Here is a 16432-nt window from a genome sequence, read left to right on the forward strand (position 1 = left end):
GCCAAGATTGTGCCACTGCACTCCACCCTGGGTGACAGAATGAGATTCCGTCTCAAAAAAAAAAAAACAAAAAAAAGTACAATTTGGTGACAGAAGTGTTGGTTACAGACAAAAATGGCAGATTCATTGGCTGTCCAGATTTAATTTATGAATGAACATATATATATGCAAATAAAAGAAGCAAGTTCCTAAAGTATTTTATAGGGTACTCCAATTAATCAGAAGACTATGGCTGAATCACTATATTTTATGGGTGAAATCATAGTGTGTGAGATTTGGAATTTAAAAGTCTCTAACTTACGTTATCATATCTTGGGTTTACCCCAGTGACACTGTATTATATAGTAGTAATTAGCCCAAGTTCTGGGGTCAGACTACCAGGATTTGGATTTCTCTTCTATATAGTGTGATTTGGGACAAGTTATTTAACCTCGTTGAACTTCAATGTCTTCATCTGTAAAATGGTGAGAAAAAAGTATCTCCTGATAGAGTTGTAAATTCTACTGGGATAGTACTTGAAAGACATATCTCATGGTGTCTGGCACATATTAAGCATTCAGTAGTTTTACCATTTATTCTACATATAAACATTCCTATGGCTACTAGCAGGTGCAAAGGTATAACTGATCTCCTCTTAGGGTACAGTCCAGATGAAACTGCATATAAAATTCCAGACATTTTTAGTCTATCAACAGAAAATCATAGGCACTATGGAATTAGAAAAATCTGTTTCCCAAATGTTGATCTCCATCTCTGACCTTTCCCAGAACTCTATTCTAAGCTTCTCCTCTGTCTTCTCCATTTATCTCAGTAAACAGCAGTACCATTCTCCCAGATTCTAGGAAGTCCCAAATCTACGAATTATTCTTTCTTTCTTTCCCTTCCTTAGTACCTCTGTCTAGTCAGCCCGCAAATTCTGCCAGAATACCTCCAAAACACCTCCTGGACCTATCTACTTCTTTCTATGTCCACAATCTTTGTGGTTCAAACCACTATTACCTGTCATTTGGATTACTGTTAATAGGCTTCTAATTTGGTCTTTCTGCTTTTATGCTCCCCTAGTCCATTCTCCACACTATAGCCAGGATGATTTTTTTTTTTTTTTTAAACAAAATGAGATCACATCATTCCTTTAAAACTCGATTACATGGCTTCTTGTCATGCTCATAACAGAATCAAAACTTCTTAGGCTCGTGAAGTCTAAAACGGTTTGTTCCTTGCTCTGACCACAGACTGTTCCTCCTCTCTCCATTCCTTTTCTCAAACTGGCCTTCTAGTTCCCCACTCAGGGCTGGTTCATCTGGAATGTCCTTCTCCCACCTGACTGTTCCTTGTCACTCAGTTCCCTCCTGGTAGAGAGAGAATTTCCTGACTATCGAATGTAAGGAACCCTTTCTCTACATTGATCTGCTGGTTTTAATTCTCTGAATCGTACTTGTGATCATTTGATGTAGCTCCTGTTTGTTACTTGATTATTCATCTTTATCTCCTTCGAATATAAATTTTCTCCAAGGACAGCACAAGTTCTTGATCTTTGCTGGATCTCTAGTGTCTCCTGTACTCAATAAATATTTGTTGAGTTAATTAATGAATGATTCCTAAAAGACTGTTTGTGAAGCCTGGCTAATTTTTTGTAGAGACAAAGCTTCACCATGTTGCCCAAGCTGGTCTTGAACTTCTGGGCTCAAGAAATCCTCCCAAAGTGCTGGGATTACAGGCATGAGCCATCGAGTCCAGCCGTCTTGTACTTTTAGATTGGAGTTTTGGGTTTCAGAGATTTGTAGTTCACTGAAAATGAAGCACCATGTAGGTGTGCCTGGGAGGGAGTGTGCTAAGAATTCTTACTAAATAAAGTTCAATCAATCAAATGTTATTGTACTTCAAAAATTCTCCAGGGAAATAAATTGTCAGCTTCCATTTAAAGACTGTATTCTGTTTAAATGTGCTATTAAAGTAAAATGTGACATAAGAATCTACAGATAATAATCGAAAGGAAAAACAGGGCTCTTCAAAAAAAGTACAATTTATTTGTTAAAAGCAGGTAAAGCAAAAATTAAAAATAAAATAAATAAATACACAGGTGAAACATTTACGTGGTTTCAAAGAAAGTATTAAAAGGTATAGAGTATAAAATCTGCCTCTTAATATATACCTAGTTTCCTAATCCCCCTGCTTACTACTGTTATTGTTCTCCTGTGAATCCTTTCCAAGTTTCTTTCTACATATGCAAGCAAATACAAACACACACTCTTACTCCCCCTTTTCACACAAATGGTAGTACAGTAAATGTACCATGCAGCATTTTGTTTTCTCCACTTAACTATGTATCTTAAGAGATTTTTCTACACATCAGTACATAAAGAATATCCTCATTCTTCTTATTTTTGAGATAGATTCTCTGTCACTAGGCTGGAGTGCAGTGGCATAGTCACAGCTTACCACAGTCTTGACCTCCCAAGCTCAAGCAATCCTCCCACCTCAGCCTCCTGAGCAGCTGGGACTGCAGGTATGAGAAAGAGAAAGAGAGAGAGCAAGCGAGAGAGAGAGAGAGAGAGAGAGAAAGAGAGAGAGCAAGCGAGAGAGAGAGAGAGAGAGAGAGAGCATGCCAAATTGCCCTCCCTATGGATTACACCAATTTAGAGACTCAGCAATGCAAGAGATTGCCTACTTCACCACACTGTTGCTAACACCTTATGTTAGCAAGTGCTTAGATTTTTACCAATCTGATGGGAGAAATATGGAATCTCGGCATAATTTTAATATCTATTTCTCTTATTATCAGGACAGTTGAGTGCTTTTTCATCTATGTCCTTTTTCTATTTGACTTTAACTTTTTTTTTTTTTGAGATGGAGTTTTGCTCTTGTTGCCCAGGCTGGAGTGCAGTGGTGCGATCTCGGCTCACTGCAACCTCGGCCTCCCAGGTTCAAGTGATTCTCCTGCCTCAGTCTCCCAAGTAGCTGGGATTACAGGCGCGTATCACCACACCTGGTTAATTTTTGTTTTTGTTTTTTTTTGTTTTTTTTAAGTAGAAACGGGGTTTCACCATGTTAGCCAAACTCCTGACCTCAGGTAATCCGCCCACCCCTGACCTCCCAAAGTGCTGGGATTACAGGCGTGAACCACTCTGCCCGGTCTTAATTTCTAATCACTAATTATTAATTAATTTTAAAAATAAGTGTTACAGCTCTTTTAAAATTTGTCTAGCGATTTTTCTAGTTTTCACTGGGAACTGTCCCCCCTAAAAAAGGTAAGTGCCAGCTATGTGCCAGACACTGTGCTAAGTGCAGTGCCAGGGATACAACAGGGAGCAAACAGATAAGGTTCCTGGCTCTCATGAACTGCTTTCAAGCAGAGGGAGACAGACAATAAACAGGATAATTACACAGTGGGATAGTACTATAAAAGGAATAAACAGGCTGCTCTCAGTGTACTGCCTATGGGCTAGCCCAGCTCCACAAGGAAGTTAAAAAAAAAAAAAAAAAAAGGAATAAACAAGGTGATGTGATAAAAAAAAACACCTGGTATGGGACTACTTTTAAATAATATGGCCAGAAAATACCTGGCTGAGGAAGTACCACAACATGACCTGAAACCTGAAGGATGAAAAGATGTACAAGGCCTGCTATACAGTAAAGGGAGTAACTCAGCACATCAAGGTTGTTCAAACTCTGCACAGGCCAAAAAAGGATTCTTTCCCTTCCCAGCTCCTGGAAGACAACCTCTAAACCCTTAGAATATCCGGCCTGTTAAGACTTCCTGGGTGGGTGCAGTGGCTCATCCCTGTAATTCCAGCACTTTGGGAGGCTGAGGCGAGTGGACCACTTGAGGTCAGGAGTTTAAGACCAGCCTGACCAGCACGGTGAAACCCCAGCTCTACTAAAAATACAAAAATTAGCCGGGTGTGGTGGTGCATGCCTTAATTCCAGCTACTGGGGAGACTGAGGCATGAGAATCTCTTGAACCTGGGAGGCAAAGTTTGCTGTGAGCTCAGATCACACCACTCAGATCACACCACTGTGACAGAGTGAGATTCCATCTTAAAAAAAAAAAAAAAGGCCGGGCGCGGTGGCTCAAGCCTGTAATCCCAGCACTTTGGGAGGCCGAGACGGGCGGATCATGAGGTCAGGAGATCGAGACCATCCTGGCTAATACGGTGAAACCCCGTCTCTACTAAAAAATACAAAAAAAAACTAGTCGGGCGAAGTGGCGGGTGCCTGTAGTCCCAGCTACTCGGGAGGCTGAGGCAGGAGAATGGCGTGAACCCGAGAGGAGGAGCTTGCAGTGAGCTGAGATCCGGCCACTGCACTCCAGCCTGGGTGACAGAGCAAGACTCCGTCTCAAAAAAAAAAAAAAAAAAAATTAAATTAATTAAAAAGAAAAACAATTTCCCTTGTTTACATGAGGCACTGGGTCATGCCAACAAGTTTCTGCTAACAATGTGATCTATGGTGAGGGCCTTGAGTCACACGGTATCAGCTTGGCCTCTGAAGAAGCCAGAGAACTGAGGTCAGCCACGTGTGACCCGGACACCACGGCTCAGCGAGCTTCCCAGGTTGCCAATATTCCACGTGTGTTGTCATACACTGTTGCTGGAAAAATTAAGCACTGTGTGCACAACTCCACTGGGAGAGGACTATTGACTGCTTGTGCCTGGTGGTGTCTCCTGGACCCTGCCCTATGTGTCTTTTTCTGTTGCTAATCTGTATCATTTCAATGTATTAAACTACAATTTGAGTATAAAACCTTTTCTGAGTTGAGTCTTTCTAGCAAATTACTGAACCTGGGGGTAGTCTTACAGATCCCCAAATATCCGGTACAATGAAATTTACAGGCCGGGCGCGGTGGCTCAAGCCTGTAATCCCAGCACTTTGGGAGGCCGAGGCGGGCAGATCACGAGGTCAGGAGATCGAGACCATCCTGGCTAAAACGGTGAAACCCCGTCTCTACTAAAAAATACAAAAAACTAGCCGGGTGAGGCGGCGGGCGCCTGTAGTCCCAGCTAATCGGGAGGCTGAGGCAGGAGAATGGCCTGAACCCGGGAGGCGGAGCTTGCAGTGAGCTGAGATCCGGCCACTGCACTCCAGCCTGGGCAACAGAGCGAGACTCCGTCTCAAAAAAAAAAAAAAAAAAAAAAAAAGAAATTTACAAAATATTGTACAAAATTTACAAAATATTGCTAAGAGAAATTAAAGAACAAAAACAAAAATAGACAAATGGGTCTACACCAAGTTTTAAAACTTCTACACACCACAGGAAGCAGTCATCAGAGTGAAAAGGCAACCTACAGAACTGGAGAAAATATCTGCAAATCAGGCTGGGTGTGGTGGCTCAGGTCTACAATCCCAGCACTTCAGGAGGCTAAGGCAGGTGGATTGCTTGAGCCCGGGAGTTCAAGGCCAGTCTGGGCAACATGGTGAAACTCCGTCTCTACAAAAAATACAAAAATTAGCTGTGTGTGGTGGTGTGTGCCTATAGTCCCAGCTACTCAGGAGGCTGAGATGGGAGTATCACTTGAGCCTGGGAGGCGGAAGTTGCAGTGAGCCCAGATTGCATCACTTTACTCCAGCCTGGGTGACAGAGTAAAACCCTGTATCAAAACAAACAAACAAACAAAAAAAAAATTGCAAATCATGTATCTGGTAAGAGATTAATATCCAGAATACATTAAAAAGTCCTACAATAGCATAAACCTGGGAGGCAGAGCTTGCAGTAAGCCAAGATCGCGCCACTGCACTCCAGCATGGGTGACAGAGCAAGACTCCATCTCAAAAAAAAAAGAAAAAAAAAAGTCCTATAATTAAACAACTGGAAAAAAACAAATAATCAGATTTTTTAAATGGGCAAAGGACTTGAACAGATATTTCTTCAAAGAAGATATACAAATAGTCAAGAAGCATATGAAAAGAAGCTCTACATCTGTGTAATAATGGGGGGAAAAAAAAGATGCTCAACATCACTAATCATTAGAAAAATGCAAAAAAATACTACAACTGTTAGGATGGCCACTACCAAAAAACAGAAAGTAACAAGTGGTGGTAAAGTTGTGAAGAAATTGGGACCACTATGCACTGCTGGTGGGAATGTAAAATGGTATAGCCACCATGGAAAACAATATGGAGGTTCCTCGAAAAATTAAAAACTACCATATGACCCAGCAATCCCATGTGTATATATATATACCAATGAGTATACATAAAAAAGAATTGAATTACAAACAAGACCTCAAACAGGTATGTGCATAGCCACTTTCACCACAGCATTATTCAGTATAGCCAAGAAGTGGAAGTAACCCAAATGTCTACTCATAGATATGTGGTATATACATAACACAGAATATTACCTCTTAAAAAGGAAATCTTGTCACATGCCACAATATAGATGAACCTTGAGGACCTTACGCTAAGCAAAATAAGCAAGTCACAAAAAGAGAAATAATGTCTGATTCCACTTATATGAACTGTCTAGCCAGCTGGGCATGATGGCTCACACCCATAATCTCAGTATTTTGGGAGGCCGAAGTGGGAGGATTACTTAAGCCCAGGAGTTTGAGATCAGCCTGGCCAATATGGTGAGAACTCGTCTCTACAAAAAAATTTAAAAATTAGTGACGCATGATGGTGTGCGCCTGTAGTTCCAGTTACTCAGGAGACTGAGGTGGGAAGACCGCTTGAGCCCAGGAGGTGAAGGCTACCATGAGCCAAGATCATGCCACTGTACTCTAGCCTGGGTGACAGAGCGAGATCTTGTCTTTAAAAACAAAAAAACAAAAAAACAAAAAAAAAAAAAAACAAAAAACAAACAAAAAAAAAACCCACAAAACTCAAGTAGTCAATGTTATAGAAAAAGAAAGTATACTGCCACGGGCTGAGAGAAATGGAAAATAGGGAGTTGTTCAATGGGTATAAAGTTGTTCAATGAGTATAGTTTCAGTTTTTCAAATCCAGAAGCCTCCCCATGAGACCCATGACTGATGGAACAGATTGACACACATATGGACAACTGATTTTCGCAAAGGTACAAAGGCACTTCGGTGGAGAAAAGAGTTTTTTTAAAACAAACAGTGCTGAAACAACTGAATATCCATATGCAGAAAAATGAACTTTGATCCATACCTTGGACTATGTATATAATCAACTTGAAAAGGATCACAGACCTAATGTAAAACACGAAACTATAAAGCTTCCAGAAGAAAATGTAGGAAAAAACTCCTGAGAACTTGAGGTAGGCCAAAGTTTCTTAAGATGTGACACCAAAAACGCAATCAATGAAATACAAACTGAATTAGCTGGGTGCAGTGGCACACATCTGTAGTCCCAGCTATTTGGAAGAATGAGGCAGAAGAATTCTTTGAGCTCAGGAGTTTGAGGCTGCAGTGAGCTATAATCACACCACCAAACTCAAGCCTGGGTGACAGCGCAAGACCCTGTCTCTTTAAAAAAAAAAAAAAAAAAAATCTGCCCTTCAAAAACCACTGTTAATAAAAAGAATAGCCGCAGTCTGGGAGAAAACATTTGCAAATTATATATATTACAGAGGACTTGTATCCAGACTATGTAAATAATTCTCAAAATCCAATGAGAAAGCAATTTTTAAATGGGCAAGAGATTTCAACAGACAAGTCACCAAAGAAGGTATCAGGATGACAAGTACATGAAAACATACTCAACATCATTACTCAATAGAGAAATGTAAATTAAAACCAAAATGAGATATAACTATATACCTTTTATAAGAGCTAAAAAATTTAAAAGACTGACAGTATCAAGTACTGACAGGATGTGGAGGAACTGGAACTTGAACTGCTGGTAGAAACGTAAAATTATACAACCAGTTTGGAGAGTTGTTTGGTAGTACCTCAAAAAGGTTAAATATAAGGCTGGGCATAGAGGCTCATGCCTGTAATCCCAGCACTTTGGTAAGCCAAGGCGGGAGGATCACTTGAGGCCTAGAGTTCAAGACCAGCCTATGAAACATAGAGAGACTCCATCTTCTATAAAAAACATAAATAAAAACTGGCCAGGTGTGGTGGCTCACACCTGTAATTCCAGCACTTCGGGAGGCTGAGACAGGCAGATCACTTGAGATCAGAAGTTCAAGACCAGCCTGGCCAACATGGAGAAACCCAGTCTCTACTGAAAATACAAAAATTAGCTAGGCGTGGTGGCAGGCACCTGTAATCCCAGCTACGAGGAGGCTGAGGCAGGAGAATCACCAGGAGGCAGAGGTTGCAGAGAGCCAAGACTTCGCCACTGCACTCCAGCCTGGGCGACAAGAGCGAAACTCCATCTCAAAAATAGATAAGACAGATAGACAGAAAAAAAAAGCTAAATATACACCTAACCGTACTGGATCATATTTTACTCCTAGGTATTTGCCCAAGATAAATTAAAGCATATGCCCATACAAAGACCTGTACATAAGTATCCATAGCAGCCACTATCTGTAATGCTTCAGAACTGAAAATCCAAATATCTACCAACAAATAAATAGATGAAAAACTGTGGTATACGACTCAGCAATAAAAAGGAACCACATAACATTGACGAATTTCAAAATAATTATGCTGAAAGAAAGAAGCCAGACAAGAATCTGTAAGTTGTTTTGTTTTTTTGTTTTTTTCAGACAGAGACTCACTCTGTTGCTTAGGTTGGAGTGCAATGGCACGATCTCAGCTCACTGCAACCTCTGCCTCCTGGGTTCAAGCAATCCTGTCTCAGCCACCGGAGGAGCTGAGATTACAGGTGTACGCTACCACCCCTGGCTAATTTTTGTAGTTTTAGTAGTGAAGGGGTTTCACATTGGCCAGGCTGGTCTTGAACTTGTGGCCTCAGGTGATCACCCACCTCGACCTCCCAAAGTGCTGGGATTACAGGCGTGAGCCACCGTGCCAGGCCTGTATGATACTATTTATATAAAATTACAGTAAATGGCTGGGCGCAGTGACAAAACATGGTTGCCTGGGGATGGGGAGGAATCGGAGGAGAAAGAGAGATTACAACAAAACATGAAGAAACTTCTGGAGGTAATGGACATGTTCATTATCTTAACTGTTGTGGTGGTTTCAAGAGTATACATATGGGGGGGGGGAGGGATAGCATTAGGAGATATACCTAATGTAAATGAGGAGTTAATGGGTGCAGCACACCAACATGGCACATGTATACATATGTAACAAACATGCACTGTTGTGCACATGTACCCTAGAACTTAAAAGCACAATAAAAAAGAAAAAGAGTATACATATATATCAAAACTTACCACACTGTATATTTTAAACATGTACATTTTACATCAATTATACCACAATAAAACTGTTTTCAAAAATGTATCTTTCTTGGGCTGGGGGTGGTGGCTCATGCCTGTAATCCCAGCACCTTGGGAGGTTGAGGCGGGCGGATCATCTGAGGTCAGGAGTTTGAGACCAGCCTGGCCAACATGGTAAAACCCCACCTCTCCAAAAAAAAAAAAAAAAATTAGCCAGGTGTGGTGGCATGTGCCTGAATCCCAGCTACTCAGGAGGCTGAGGCAGGAGAATAGCTTGAACCCAGGAGGCAGAGGTTGCAGAGAGCCAAGATCGTGCTACTGCACTCCAGCCTGGGCAACAAGAGTGAAATTCTATCCAAAAAAAAAAAAAATACATCTTTCTCAAAGGAGTGCGTAGGTGCTTTGAAAAGTGTCAAATGAGAGGAAAGTGGTACTAGAATACCAAGGGATTTCCAAAAGGAAAAATCTTGGTAGCTAAATATGAGAATGATGACTTAAGCATGGTATTATCTGTAAAGCTATTTTAAAGAAAGGCTGGGCGCAGTGGCTCAGGCCTGTAATGCCAGCACTTTGGGAGGCTGAGGCGGGCAGACCATGAGGTCAGAAGATCGAGACCATCCTGGCTAACACGGTGAAACTCCATCTGTAGTAAAAATACAAAAAATGAGCCGGGCATGGTGGCGGGCGCCTAAGTAGTCCCAGCTACTCAGGAGGCTGAGGCAGGAGAATGGTGTGAACCCACGAGTCGCAGCATGCAGTGAGTTGAGATCGTGCCACTGTACTCCAACCTGGGCGACAGAGGGAGACTCCATCTCAAAAAAATAAAAATAAAAACCTTTTTATCATGGAAAAAATTCAAACAAACATTGTTAGAAATGTACAATGAAGCCCATGTGCAATTTATTCAACTTCAATAATTATGAACTCATGCTAATCTTGTTTCATCTACTCTCCCCCTCACTTTGCCACTCCAGTATTATTTTGAGGCAAATCTTAGATACATAATTTCCTTCATAAATATTTTAGTATTTCTAAAAGATGGGAACTTGAAGCCTTTTGCATTTGTGGCTTGATAGCTCATTTCTTTCAAAATATTCTTATTTTTATTTATATTATTTATTTTATTATTATTATTTTTTGAGACGGAGTCTGGCTCTGTTGTCCAGGCTGGAGTGCAGTGGCATGATCAATACTCGCTGCAACCCCCACTTCCCAGGCTCAAGTCATCCTCCCACCTCAGCCTTCCAAGTACCTGGGACTATAGGCACATGCCACCATGCCCAGCTAATTATTATGATTATTATTATTTTTTTTTTTTTCGTAAAGATGGGGTTTCACCATGTTGCCCAGGCTGGTCCCAAACTCCTGAGCTCAAGTGATCCATCCGCCTCAGCCTTCCAAAGTGGTAGGATTATAAGTATGAGCCACCATGCCATAAAATATTTTTAAATGGAGTCTTAGATCCACAGCAAAATTGAGCAGAAAGTACAGAGAGTTCCCACATACCCTCTCCAACAGGCACAGCCTCTCTCTGTCAACATCCTGCACCACTGTGGTAAACTGTTACAACAGATGAACCTACACTGACAGTCCAGTTTACCTTAGGGTTCACTTTTGGTATTATACAGTCTATGGGTTTGTATAAACAGACAATGACAGGTTTCCATGATTACAATATCATACAGAATAGTTTCACTGCCCTAAAAAATCTGTATGCTTCAGGAGGCCAAGAAGGGAGAATTGCTTGGGCCCAGGAGTTCAAGACTGGCCTTGGCAACATAGCGAGACCCCAGCTCTACAAAAAAAAGGAAAACTAACAACAAAAAATATTAGCCAGGCATGGTGGCACACACCTGTACTCCCAGCTATTCACAAGGCTGAGATGGAAGAATCACTTGAGCCCAGGACTTAGAGACTGCAGTGAGCTATGATCACACCACTATACTCTAGGCTGGGTGATAGAAGGAGACCCTGTCTCAAAAAAAAAATAATAATGATAAAATATATTTGATTCTATGCTGGACATATAAATATACCTCATTCTTGAATATGGCAATTTTGATAAGAAATGTTAATATTTATTGAACAAGTATGTGCTAAGTAGTGTACTAATTCAGGTTATCTCATTTAATTTAAATAAAACTCTAAGTTAATTGCTATAAACTTCATTTAACAGATAAAGAAACTGAAGTTTAGTGAGGCCAGATAATTTGCCAAATATCATAGTGCTAAGAAGTTCTAGAACAGAGATTCAAAGTCCAACTGTTTAGTCAAGAGACCCTACTGTTAACCACTACCTTTACACTACTAACTGGGTAAACCATAAGCAATTAATAAAGATTGAGATTATTGCCACATTCTCACTGTTATAAATAAAACTTCAATAAAAATTCTTGGCAATCCTCTGGTAATATTTTTATAGGATAAACCTCTAGAAGTAAAATGCTAGGTCAGATTAGATTAGGTTAGATTTAATTGCTAAATTATTTCCAAAAGGCATGTGTATCTGTAGATTCAATTAACAGCTTGCCTCCAAATAAATACTAACTCCAAAGAACACAGCATACAAGAAAGCCTATTTCCCTACAACCTCGGTAGCAGTGTATCAATTTTAACTCACTGATAGGTAAGAAGTGAAGTTTTAATTTTTATCTCTATTAGTAAGGCTAATCAACTAGGCTTTTCATATATTTATTGCCATTTCTATTTCTTACTCCATAAATATTGCTTGTAACCTTTGCTACTGAGTTAGTTGTTCATGTTCCTTTTTAATTTCATAAGAATTCTATGTATATTGGGATATATCCATCATGTATTTCAAGCCGTTGTCCTAGTTTGTTTTGGACTTTGTTCACGGCAGTTTTTGCCACGCATTTTTTTCTTTTTTTGAGGCAGGGTCTCACTCTGTTGCCCAGGTTGAAGTGCAGTGGCATGATTACAGCTCACTGCAGCCTTGACCTCCTAGTCTCAAACAATCCTCCTGCCTCGGCTTCCCAAGTAGGTGGGACCATAGAAGCACACTACCACACCCCACTAATTTTCACATTTTTTTTTTGTAGAGACAAGATCGTGCTATGTTACCCAGTCTAGTCTCAAACTCCTGGTCTGAAGGGATCCTCCTGCCTCAGCCTCCCAAAGTACTAGGAATACAGACATGAGACACCACACCTTGCTCTACAATTAAGTTTATAATTGTGTGTTCTTGAATATGAACTTAGGTAATTTTATAAAGAAAACAGTAACTGATTTTTATAACACCCCAAATCCTAATGTTTTTCAATATATACACACATATACATAGTTATAAGTGTTTACAAATATTGTATTCTACCCTTTTCCCTTAATATTTTATGCACACATGTAAGCAGTTAACATGCCTACGTGGTTATAATGTATTCAATTATGTTGATATATTTATAGTGTGAATATTTACTTAAAATACATGTTTTCAATAATTAATATTTATAAGAAAATGTATTGGCAGGCATGGTGGCTCATGCCTGTAATCCCAACACTTTGAGAGGCCTAGGTGGGCAGATCACTTGAGGTCAGGAGTTCGAGACCAACCTGACCAACATGGTGAAACCCCATCTCTATCTAAAATGTTAAAATTAGCCAGGTGTGATGGCACACCCCTCTAATCCCTACTACTCAGGAGGCTAAGGCAGGAGAATCGCCTGAACCTAGGAGGCGGAGGCTGCAGTGAGCTGAGATTGTGCAACTGAACACCAGCCTGGGCGACAGAGGGAGCCTCAATTTCAAAAAAAAAAAAAAAAAGGAAAGAAAATGTATTAATCCTTTAAGACTTAATGGGGGAAAAAAAAAGACTTAATGGATATTGTTTGAATTTCTACAATGAGAAATGTGGGGCTCTAAGCCTGCTCTATAGGACAGAACTAGAAGAGTGGCTTAACCAAAGAACTGGCAAGTTAAGTGGAAAACTTGAAAACATTTATTAATCATAGGGAACATGTCTCCAACAACACACATAATTCCATTCTGACCAAGCTTTGTGATTCCCTGGAGTCAGAGGTTTAACCATTCCTCTAATGCCAAGAAAGGCGTCATTTCCACAAACAGTTGACATAACCGGTTAGAAATAATACTGAACATTTATGGGGCTGTTATGTTAGGCTTAAGCCTAAAGTTTCTTAATATGTATTAAGATTTGTGCCTAAGAGATTTTACTCATGCAAAAGCCAGCATGTTTCTCTGGAGGTCACTGAGATTTTAAGTTCTTTTTTGCCTTACTCCACTTTAAGACAACTGAGAAAACAAATTCATAACTATAAACGATACAATAACACTGTCAAAGGCTAACTGGAGCTGCAGATTCTATATAAATTTAGATCACCCCTTTCATTTATTTTTTATCTCCTCAAGGTCCTTTAAAAAGCTTCTAGGTTTGCTTTTTATTTTTATGTATTTATTTGAGACAGGGTCTCACTTTGTCACCTAGGCTGGAGTGCAATGGTGTGATCTCGGCTAAATGCAGCTTTGACCTCCCCAGGTGAACCCTGAAAGCGATCCTCGTGCCTCAGTCTCCCAAGCAGCTGGGATGACAAGGGCACACCACCATGCCTGGCTAATTTTTGTATTTTTAATAGAGACGAGTTTCACCATGATGGCCAGGCTGGTCTGGAACTCCTGGCCTCAAGTAATCTGCCCACCTTAGCCTCCCGAAGTGCTGGGATTATAGGTGTGAGCCACTAAGCCCACTGAACATTTTTTTCAAATGGAGACTAAGAAACATAACTGAAGCTTTTATTGATGACAAGGGCACAATATAAACTGCAATTACCAATAAGAATGTAAGAATGCTCTCAAAGATCTCATGCTAACCAGCTTTTTGGTTCTTTTTTTTTTTTTCCAGTAGTACGATCTCAGCTCACCGCAACCTCTGAATCCTGGGTTCAAGCAATTCTCGTGCTTCAGCCTCCTGAGTAACTGGGACTACAGGTGCATGCCACCACACCCATTGACTTTTTTTTTTTTTTTTTTTTAAGTAGAAATGCGGTTTCACCATGTTGGCCAGGCTGGTCTCAAACTCCTGACCTCAAGTGATCTGCCCGCCTCAGCCTCCCAAAGTGCTGGGATTACATGTGTGAGCCACCATGCCCAGCCCTTTCTTGGTTTCTTTTGTATCAGCTGTTCTAACTGCATGACTTTAGTCAGTCATCACAGAAAACCTTGAATGCTTGATCCCTTTCCACAGATATTCCACAGGTAGCATACTATTCTTTTGTAACCTTTCTTTACATTAAAAAATATAAAAAATATTTTAGGTTGGGCACAGTGGCTCACCCCTGTAATCCCATCACTTTGGGAAGCCAAGACAGGTGGACCACTTGAGCTCATAAGTTCGGGACCAGACTGCGCAACATGGTGAAACCTTGTTTCTGCCAAAAATACAAAAAAGTAGCCGCGTGTAGTGGCATGAGCCTGTGGTCCCAGCTACCTGGGAGGCTGAGGTGGTAGGATCACTTAAGCCTGGGAGGTCAAGGTTGCGGTGAGTTGAGATAGCACCACTGCACTCCAGCTTGGGTGACAGAGTGAGATTACTTTTTCCAAAACAGCTTTTTAAATTATTAAAACATTTAATATTATATTTAGTATTATAGAACATTTAGTATTACATTTAGTATTATAGAATATTTAGAAAATGAAAGGGGGAAATCACCAAGATCACCCTTGCTTTTCTTCTCTTATTTTTCCAAGATAGGTAATACAGCCGTGAACCTGGCCTGCAATATACTCTTGATGCATAACCACTTTGGAAGAATCCTAGCAATCTCTAAAATAGTTCTAAGATCCAAATATCCAATCACAGCAACTATCTTTGAGAAACTCACACAAGTGCACACAGACTAATGAATTAGTATGTCACTGCAGTACTGTCAGTTATTGTGAAAAACTGGAACCCACCAAATGTCTGTAAACAGCACAATTTTTATATATTCACAAGAGAAAACGAATGCTAGAGCTACATGCATCTACGTATACATGAATGCCTAAAATTCTACATAGGAATGTCTCTTTTGCAACATATACTAACATATATGTGGAAATTCTCTTCAACTTTCAGACACAAACTATATAAAGTTTTTTGTGTTTTGTTTTTTGAGATGGAGTCTCACTCTGTCGCCAGGCTGGAGTGCAGTGGCGTGATCTCTGCTCATTGCAACCTCTGCCTCCCGGGTTCAAGTGATTCTCCTGCCTCAGCCTCCTGAGCAGCTGGAACTACGAGTGTGCATGCGCTACCACATCCAGCTAATTTTTGTATTTTTTAGTAGAGATGGGGTTTCACCATGTTGACCAGGATGGTCTCAGTCTCTTGACCCTGTGATCCGCCCTCCTCAGCCTCCCAAATGGAGACAGAGTCTCACTCTGTCACACAGGCTAGAGTGCAGTGGTGAGATCTTGGCTCACTACAACCTCCACCTCCCGAGTTCAAGCAATTCTCTGCCTCAGACTTTGGAGTAGCTGGGATTACAAGCGCCTGCCATCACGCCCGGCTAAATTTTGTATTGTTTTTTTAGTAGAGACAGGATTTCACCATGTTGGCCAGGCTGGTCTTGAGCTCCTGACCTCGTGATCCACCAGCCTCGGCCTCCCAAAGTGCTGGGATTACAGGTGTGAGCCACTATGCCCGGCCTAAAGTTTTAAAACATGCCAAGTGTATTCCATAATGTGATTGATTTATGTACATAAACATTACAGTAAGCCTAATACCCAATTTTATTATAGTAAACATGATAAACACCCAATTCAGGACAGTAACTATCCTGAGAAAAGAGGAAAAGGAATGGGGGAGGGGCACTTCAATTTTATCTGCAATTTTTTTGTCATATAACTAGTCTCTTTTCAAATTAAATGCAAAATCTTGTTTTGTTTAGTTAGGATTTCATTTAGCGTAGGATCAATAAGCAATAGAAGCAAAAAAAGCTTATCAAAAAACCAGCAAATAAGATGTTAAAGTTTAATAAAGTTGGGTGATAGGTACATGGGTGCCTGTTACACTATGTGCCATACTTTCTGTATGTCCTTGAAACATTTCACAACAAAAACTTGAGAAATAATATTTGGGCTAAAAAAAACAAACACAACTTCAGTTCTCTGACTATTCTGTCATCAAACTTCAAATCCCTTTACTATGAATGAGATTAT

The 16432-nt window shown here is 40.4% G+C and overlaps 1 protein-coding gene and 1 non-coding gene across 5 annotated transcripts in view; one reads left to right on the forward strand and one right to left on the reverse strand.

Moving 5' to 3' along the window:
• The window catches only part of LOC105494293 (presenilin 1), an 81007-nt gene that overhangs the window by 51469 nt on the left and 13106 nt on the right, over positions 1-16432 (reverse strand). The gene's annotated exons all lie outside the window — the stretch shown is intronic.
• LOC112425144 (U7 small nuclear RNA) lies at positions 3175-3238 on the forward strand. The gene has a single exon (XR_003016154.1). It is a non-coding gene; the product is annotated as a U7 small nuclear RNA (small nuclear RNA).

Source organism: Macaca nemestrina, chromosome 7, assembly GCF_043159975.1.
Source record: "Macaca nemestrina isolate mMacNem1 chromosome 7, mMacNem.hap1, whole genome shotgun sequence".
NCBI lineage: Eukaryota > Metazoa > Chordata > Mammalia > Primates > Cercopithecidae > Macaca > Macaca nemestrina.